This window comes from Triticum dicoccoides, chromosome 1B (assembly GCF_002162155.2).
Source record: "Triticum dicoccoides isolate Atlit2015 ecotype Zavitan chromosome 1B, WEW_v2.0, whole genome shotgun sequence".
Lineage (NCBI taxonomy): Eukaryota > Viridiplantae > Streptophyta > Magnoliopsida > Poales > Poaceae > Triticum > Triticum dicoccoides.
In genome coordinates this window covers 62,190,894-62,199,470 of record NC_041381.1, presented here as the reverse complement: position 1 = coordinate 62,199,470, position 8,577 = coordinate 62,190,894, and the positions used below count along the sequence as shown (strand labels likewise).

The following is an 8,577-nucleotide window of genomic DNA, read 5'->3' as shown; positions in this document are numbered from 1 at the left end:
CCTTTGCAGAGGCAGTAACAGATGGTGGTCTGGTCCATGGCTGGCTCCGAGGATGGCTGTGATCACGAAGCTTGCGCGGTGGTGCATTCCTCCCAAGACCCTAGTTTTGTTCTCTTGGTGTAGGTCGTCCAGTAGGGTGTTGGTAGCAGCGTGGTGATGCATTGGCTCACTCTACTGCTGCCGTGAGTTGTTTTGCTTGAGTTCCTTGTATTCGTCGCTCGGTTTTATCCTTTACTTTTTGTTGTAAGCGTTTGTCCTTGTAATCCTGGCTAGTTGATGGCTTTATTAATTCAAAGTCGGGCTCTTCTTGAGCCTTCGTTCCAAAAAAAAAAGAATTTGAGGCACAAGAAAGCCATGGTAAGGCAAACAGGATCGGCTCCATAGTAAGGCAAGCATGGTACCGCACCGACCTACTTATGTGAAACTGAATTTGTTTATTTCTTTGTCCTGGTTCAATTTTCATCCTGCTGTTATCGTACGAATTACTTCTAAAAATAGTTAATAGGGATCAAGTTGAATATTCAGTTGCAGCCGTAATGTGCTGAGATGTCATACGAATGAAACTATTTGGGCATCGCTATGAATTGTATTTAAAATTCCATTTTTTACAGGTAAAGTCGAGGCACTTCACAGTTGTTTCAGGTAGTACTCCTTTTTACTCATGATGGAGTGCTAGTCGAGAAGAACCATTTGACTAGAAGAAACGGCGGGTCCTATGCATTTTGGGGTACCAAATTTGTCACTCACATTCTTCTCTACAAATTACACGCATGTCAACTCTTGCTACACTCTTTACACCCATTCCGAACCTCTTGCAGAATCAAGTGGTACGGAAAGTGGTCACAGACTAATGCCCTCGTTTCAGAACTCTTGCCAAATAAATTCACACGGAGTACCAACATAACTGTTCAAAAAGGTGGACGGGAAAACTGGACTATAACTAGGAATTGTTTTCCGAAATGAGAAGCGCATGTCGACCAAGGATTTCACTGGATTTGGTGGACTCCAATATCTCAAAATAAATAAAAACTCAGGTCAAAAAACTGTTGTTTATCCAAGTCTTTTAAGAAAATGATTTCCAACAGCAGATGCATATCATAATAATTCCAAGCACCTTATACTGCTCCTGTGCTCCATCTCCTGCCATTCAACCACGGTGTATATATAGATTGTTGCAGTTCTCTTTGGGCACTATTTTCATTTAGAGAGCACACATGCATTAAGTGTGAGTTGATCATTCGATTACAATGGGGTGTTGCCTCCTAATGCAAATGTTAGTAATTCAGCATTTCAGCATGTAGGCCATAAACAACATGCATTGATGGCGAGTTGATCATTCGATTACAATTCGAGGAAGCTGCGCATTCTCAGATCACTAACTGTCAGTGTAGGCCATAAACAACATTGCGGAACATGTTTATATATCAGCGTAACAGCCGCCCATGTTTGTGCAAAGCAAATACTCTTCCTTCCATGTTAACAACTACGTTCAGAGTTCAGGCAGAAGCTTCAGCACCCTCCGAAGTAAAAGAAAATCCTTCTCAATCTCAAACTGATCCAGATGTAGGAGCCATATCTGGCCTGTGAGAGCTTCAGGTCCAAGACCTTCACTGGCCAATGTGAACAGAAAATTACGAGAAAAGACAGAATAAAACAGGTGAACTATTACCTGGTACTGATAAAACTATTGCAAGAACAAGAAACACTCCCCCTGACTCTCCCGTCGCCCCTCTCGGGCGACATGGTAGCGCCCCCCAAACCCTAGCCGCGGACTCCTCTCCTCCCTCCTCCCTCTCCCCGCTGCCACCCGAGGAGCCCGCCGGCTGCTGCGCGTGTTCCGGTGAAGGTGGCGGCGTGGATCTGCTGCCTCGCGTCCGTTTGAGGGGCTTTGGAAGCCAGGGCGGCGGCACTGGGTGGAGATGGCTGCGTCGATCTCTCCGGTGGATGGCGCGCGCGGGGGCTGGCCGTCCTCTTCGGCCGCGTGGGTGGCGTGAGGATGACGAGGTCTTGATGCAACGGCGGGTGGCTCTTCTTCCTCCTGGCCCTTCCCCTCGCGGTGGTCTCATCTCGCCGATCTGGTGGTTGGCCTGTCAGATCTGGCCGTCGAGGATGGGGTGGTGGAGTCGTGGAACGGGGAACACCCCTGGCCGACTCCGCATCGACCTCGACGCCGGCGGCGCTCCGGTGCTGGTATACCTCTTGAAGGCGGGTCGAGCTTCAAGATCGGCTCCCCTCGTCCCCCTTCCTCCCTGAGCGAAAGTCTTGGCCTTTAGACCGGAAGGCGGCGGCGTTCGGGCGTCTCGGTCCTCCTTGGAGGCGTTGTTCAAGGGGTGGTTGGGGGTTGCGGGCCTGGTGCGTGGTGGTTGGTGGCGGCGGCGGTGCTCGGCTCCCCTGGTTGCCGGCGTTGGTGGTGGCGTGTGGATCCTTCCGCAACTTTCAGTGACTTCCTGCCTTAGTTGCTGGTTGGCTTGCCGGCTGGTGGTGGGCATCCACGTGTTCGGCACGGTCTGGACGAAGGGGAGATAGTTGTCTCCCCTCCGGCAGTGGGCCATGGCGGCGGGCGGCGAAGTCGGTGGTTTCCTTCAAGCGGTCCGGATCTTCATGTCCACGGCAATTGTTGGCGTCAGGTGGCTTCGGCCATGCAGTTCTGGCTGTGCAAGACCTCCGTCGGCTTGATCGCAGCTTCTCTTGATGCTCTGTTCGCTGCTGCTCTTGGCCGTAGTGAATTCTGCATGTATTTTTCAGTTTTTGGTCAAGTCTTTGCCTTTGTAATTCAGCTCCATTGTATCCTAGCCGGTTGATGGCTTCATTAGTTTGAAGTCGGCCTTCGTGCCTTTTCTCTAAAAAAACACTATTGCAAGTAAAGCCTCAGTATATCAGCAAAGCCGATCTGCTCCCCGCTTCCCAAAAAAAACCCAAAGACGATGCACATTATTGGCCTGCAAGTACTGAGAGCTCAGCCGCGATGAGGTTGGGTGCTAGTACCTTGGAGGTTTGGTTCATGTCCTCCAAAAGATATATCTGGCTCAAAAATGCCTTAGCACTAGCGGCTGATTTACTCGTATGAAAGTAGCCTCCAACTGTCCGGAGGTTGTGAACTATACACACCTGCAGCTATAGCGCAATTCAGCTCGAAACCGAAGCGACACAGAGTGATTTCGATTTCAGGAACCCGTCTGGCACTTTTACTTTACTGTACTCCTCAATATATACTTGATCAGTAAAAAAACAAAGCAATGCGCTGAAAAACTTCGGTTGCTTCAAATTTTGTCTGTTAAACATCCAAGTGTTGTATCATCAGTTTCCACAAAACATAATGTATCAACTCCCCTTTAAAAAAATGATGCATGCATCCACTTTTCACAATTCCACCCACTTCAATTGAATAAAGATACCTAGATAATGGGAATGCCTATACTGTCATCCATGTCTTGGCAAACCATGCAATTTTGGCACAGAAATTACAAGTACCAATTTACCGAGTCAATGTACAAAGGATGTCTCTTACTTGTTATCCACCCTGCTGTCCTCGAGTTCTACACACAAATACAAATACAAATACACAGAGACTAGCTATATATAGCTTCATATATTCTTTATGATACCACAATAATCGTGCAAATCTTGCAGGCTGATTTCGTGAAGGGGCCTGGGCATGAAAGCTGGGTGGTTTCTATTTGTCAGTGCCTGATATACTTGCTGCATTGTTGGCCGGGCTTTGGGATTGATTTGCAGGCAAGCAAAGGCCACCAAGGCAACCAAAATGACATCCTTCTCCTCATGAATGGTTGACGGCGCTGCGATGCGTCGATCCAGGATATCGTTGAACTTCCTCAGCTGCTCTGTTCGGCAGAAGAACGAAAGGAGCAGATCACCTGGGTGCTTTCCCATCACAACTTCCAGCACAACCACACCAAAGTTGTACACGTCGCACTTCTCGGTCAACACCACGGTGAATGACAATTCTGTAATAAAAAATCAGTTTATCAAAACATAATCAGTTTTTATTTCTCACTTTCAGGAACGCATGTTCATATCATCGATGGATACGGATGGATTAAGACCATCAGTGAGTACCTGGGGCTATATAGCCACATGTCCCTGCAAAGATAGTGCTCCAGCTTGAGCAACCATGCTTCAGCTTCCTTGCCATGCCAAAGTCCAAGACATAAGCTTTATAATCTCGGTTCAGAAGAATGTTGCTGCTTTTTATGTCCCGGTGTACAATAGGAGCATCGCAATCATGATGCAAATAGGAGAGAGCTTGAGCTACATCCGCCACAATAGCAATTCTATTTGTCCAATCCAGCTCCTTTGCTAGCTCTTGCTCGTGCAAAATGGATGATAAGCTTCCCCTCTCGATAAGGTCGTACACGAGGAATTTGCATTGGGAGTGTGAACAGAAGCCATACAGCTTGACGATACATCGGTGCCTAATTTTCGTCAACACTTCAATCTCAGCGTGAAATGTTTCCTCCTCTCTGAATTCTTCCATTGAATGCAGGAGCTTGACGGCAAAGGGCCTTCAAGCTCAACTCTGAAGACAGTTCCATAGCCCCCAATGCCAATGCAATATTTCTCATCGAAATTTTCTGTTGCACCGAGTATGTCTTCGAATGCGATCTTTCCATCGAAATTCCATATAGAAAGTATATCTCCAGACTTGCTTTTGCTTTTACTTTTTACATACTTTTTTGTGCGACAAACAACCATGATGCTTGCTATTGAGAGGCAAGCGAAGGAAAAGGATGCAAAAAAAAGCAAGAAGTACCATCCGTGAATGTTTTCTGTTTAGGTGTTCCATGTCGAGCTTCGGTGTTTCACACGGTTTTAAGTCATAGGAATCGCCGCATAAATTCATATTATGGTCAAGTGAGATCAATGTTGCAGCGATAGATGGAACTCTGCCAGCCAAATAGTTATATGATAATTTCAGTCTATATAGTTGCGTAAGATCAGAAAAAGTCGTTGGGATGGCACCATTTAAATTGTTTCTACTCAAATCTAGCTGATATAGATTGGTGAGATACCCAAGTTCTTGTGGTATTTCTCCTGTCAATAAATTGTCTGATAAGAGTAACGATGATAAATGGTGGCAATGTCTTATCTCAGGTGGAATGTTTCCTAGAAACAGGTTGCTACTTAGGTTCAGATCTATGAACAGAAGAAGAGATCCTAACTCTGGCGGTAATAGGCCATTAAGCTGATTGGAATCAAGTGACAGTGTTGTAACAGAGATCAATTTCCAGAAGGTTGGAGGGATGGAACCATTTATTTGATTGTTAGAAAGATCCAATAATTCTAAACTTGTTAGATTTTCTATGCTTCCAATGGAACCCGTGATCTAGTTGTTGGAAAGATTCAGATGTGAGAGAAGAACAAGTGATCCTAACTCTGGTGGTAATAGAACATTAAGCTGATTGGATCCAAGTGCCAGTGTTGTTAGAGAGGCTAATTTAAAAATGGTCGAAGGGAAGAAACCATTTATTTGATTGTGGGAAAGATCTAGGTAATGTAAACTCGTTAGATTTCCTATGCTTCCAATGGATCCTTGTGACAAAAAATTATAAGAGAGATCAAGTTGGGTTAGTTTTGTACAATTACCCATGGATGGCGGGATAGATCCATTAAGAATATTGAAGGATAGATCCAAGTATTCGAGCTTGGCCAGAGCAACAATGCTTGATAGGATTTCGACTGAGAGGAGGTTATCACAAAGGCTCAAATAGACAAGGTGGGGCAAATCTGCAAAGGAAGAGGCTCATCAAATTCCCTAGTCTTCCTATTGTACTAGGCATGGTAGAAACAAAATGTAGTAAAAGAGAGCGATGGAGGTTAGTTAGTACAATTACCTAGGGATGTTGGGATAGATCCGGTCAGGTCATTGCCGGACAAATCCAAGTTTTCAAGCTTGGGCAGAGCGCCAATACTTGATGGGATTAGGCCCGAGAGAGAGTTATAACCGAGCTTCAAATTGACAAGATGGGGAAAGTCTGGAAAGTGGAGAGGCTCATTAAATTCCCTAGTGTCATTACTGTACTAGCCATGGTAGAGAAAAAATTGTAGTAAAAGAGATCGATGGAGGTTAGTTTAGTACAATTACCTAGGGATGTCGGGATAGATCCGGTCAGGTCATTGCCGGACAAATCCAAGTTTTTGAGCTAGGGCAGAGTGCCAATACTTGATGGGATTAGGCCCGAGAGAGAGTTATAACCGAGCTCCAAATTTACAAGATGGGGCAAGTCTGGAAAGTGGAGAGGCTCATTAAATTCCCTAATGTCCTTATTGTACTAGCCATGGTAGAGAAAAATGTAGTAAAAGAGATCAATGGAGGTTAGTTTAGTACAGTTACCTAGGGATGTTGGGATAGATCCGCTTAGGTCATTGCCGGACATATCCAAGTTTTCGAGCCTGTCCAGAGCGCCAATGCTTGATGGGGTTAGGCCCGAGAGAGAGTTGTGACCGAGGTCCAGATAGAAAGATGGGGCAAGTCTGCAAAATGGAGATGCTCAATAGATTCCCTAGCCTTCCTACTTTACTATGCATGGTAGAAACAAATTGTAGTAAGGGAGATCGAGGGAAGATAGTTTTGTACAATTGCCTATGGAAGGTGGGATAGACCCGTTTAGGTCGTTGCCGGACATATCCAAGTTTTCGAGCCTGGCCAGAGCGCCAATGCTTGATGGGATTAGGCCCGAGAGAGAGTTGTGACCGAGTTCCAGATAGACAAGATGGGGCTGCAAAATGGAGATGCTCAATAGATTCCCTAGTCTTCCTACTTTACTAGGCATGGTACAAACAAATTGTAGTAAGGGAGATCGAGGGAAGATAGTTTTGTACAATTGCCTATGGAAGGTGGGATAGATCCGTTTAGGTCGTTGACGGACAGATCCAAGTATGTGAGCTCCGCAAGAGCCCCAATGCTTGAAGGGATTCCACCTGAGAGGTGGTTGTTACCAAGGTTCAAATAGACAAGATGAGGCAAATCTGCAAAGTGGAGAGGCTCATCAAATTCCCTAGTCTTGCAACCGTACTAGGCATGGTAGAAACAAATGGTAGTTAGTACAATTACCTAGGGATGTTGGGATAGATCCGTTCAGTTCATTGTTGGATAGATCCAAGTGAGTGAGCTGGGAAAGAGCACCAGTGCTTAATGGGATTGAGCCCCGGAGAATGTTGCGACATAGATTCAAGTGAGTGAGCTGGGAAAGAGCACCAATGCTTGACGGGATTGAGCCCCGGAGAATGCTGCCACTAAGATCCAGATACACAAGATGGGGCAAATCTGGAAAGTGGAGCCTGTCCAACATGCGAACAAGGGAAAACCCCACAAGCGAAATGTTGGACACAACTAGGGCATCATCACCCTGGTCACGGCCACGAGGCGGCACGTCGTTGCTGCATGCAACGCCATCCCAGTCATAGGGGTTGCTTCCCTTTGTCCATGAGTCCAGGCGATCATTGGACCAATTGTTTAGGCTAGATTTCCATTGGAGAAGTGCCTCTGCTTGACGATCCAGTGGCGTCTCTGTAGAATTTGAGGCACAAGAAAGGTGTGGCAAGGCAAGCAGGAGCAGCAGCAGCTCCAAGGCTAGGAGAAGGCTCATGTTGTGCACGACTAGTTCATAAGTGAAGCTCCAGAGCACACACATTACATATAGTCTGCTGATGCCGTTGATAGTTCAAAAGAAAGTGATTGTGAGGGTTGCCGTGTAGACCATGCTCGGACAGATCGTGGAGCTGATTCGCCGAAAGACCGCGTGCAAGACCTTCTAACATTCTGCTCCACACAAGCATACATCATTGAGCAGTTAAAAAAACTGAATGACGACCAACACCAGCGAGTCCTGAATAGAGATTTATTGGGTGAATGTTGATTGACCGCAACCTGTAATTACCAATTGAATCGCATTATTAAGAGAATCGCATTATTAAGACCTTCTCACATCCTGCTCCACACAAGCATGCATAATTGGCCAGTTTTTATTTTTCTTCTTCTGAACTGAATGAAAGACAACCACTTCTGGGTCCTGAATACAGCGTGGCGCTGCAGGCACAAGCTAGTCCTCGCTCCTCAGACAAGTCACAATCCTTCCTTGAACTCCAGGAACAATGCTGAACCGACAATCCGAGCCAAGGAACCGATTTATTGAGCAAATGTCGACTGAACGCAACCTGTAACTAGAAACTGAATCGATTAATTACGCGAAAGCTACTTGCCTGAGTTGGACGAAGCCGCGTACTCGCAGTGCTACGTGCTCGTTCGTGGTCGTCGCACCTCCCTTCTGGAGTCGTCTGTTAATAGCCGGCTACTAACCCATTCACTTGATTCGACATTGATTCAGTGTATCCATCAATTACAGTGCGGAAATTCAGAGAGAAGGTGGGGAACAGGGGATGAAGGAGAACAGTAACTCACGCTCTCCTAGCTAGCCTTCGGCCAAAGCTGCCTCTTCCCGTGGGTGCCCGTGTGCCTTTCTAGTCGGAGCGCCATCCATCTTCTGGGTCGGAACGAGCTGAGCTGACACTCCCTTCTCGGGAGCCCATCGAGAGAGGTGAGTATGTGTTGACACCAGA

General features: G+C 46.4%; 1 pseudogene; it reads right to left on the bottom strand.

Annotated features, from left to right (window-relative positions):
- Positions 1-3,427: 3,427 nt before the first annotated feature.
- Positions 3,428-7,601, bottom strand: LOC119319066 (annotated as a pseudogene).
- Positions 7,602-8,577: the final 976 nt, after the last annotated feature.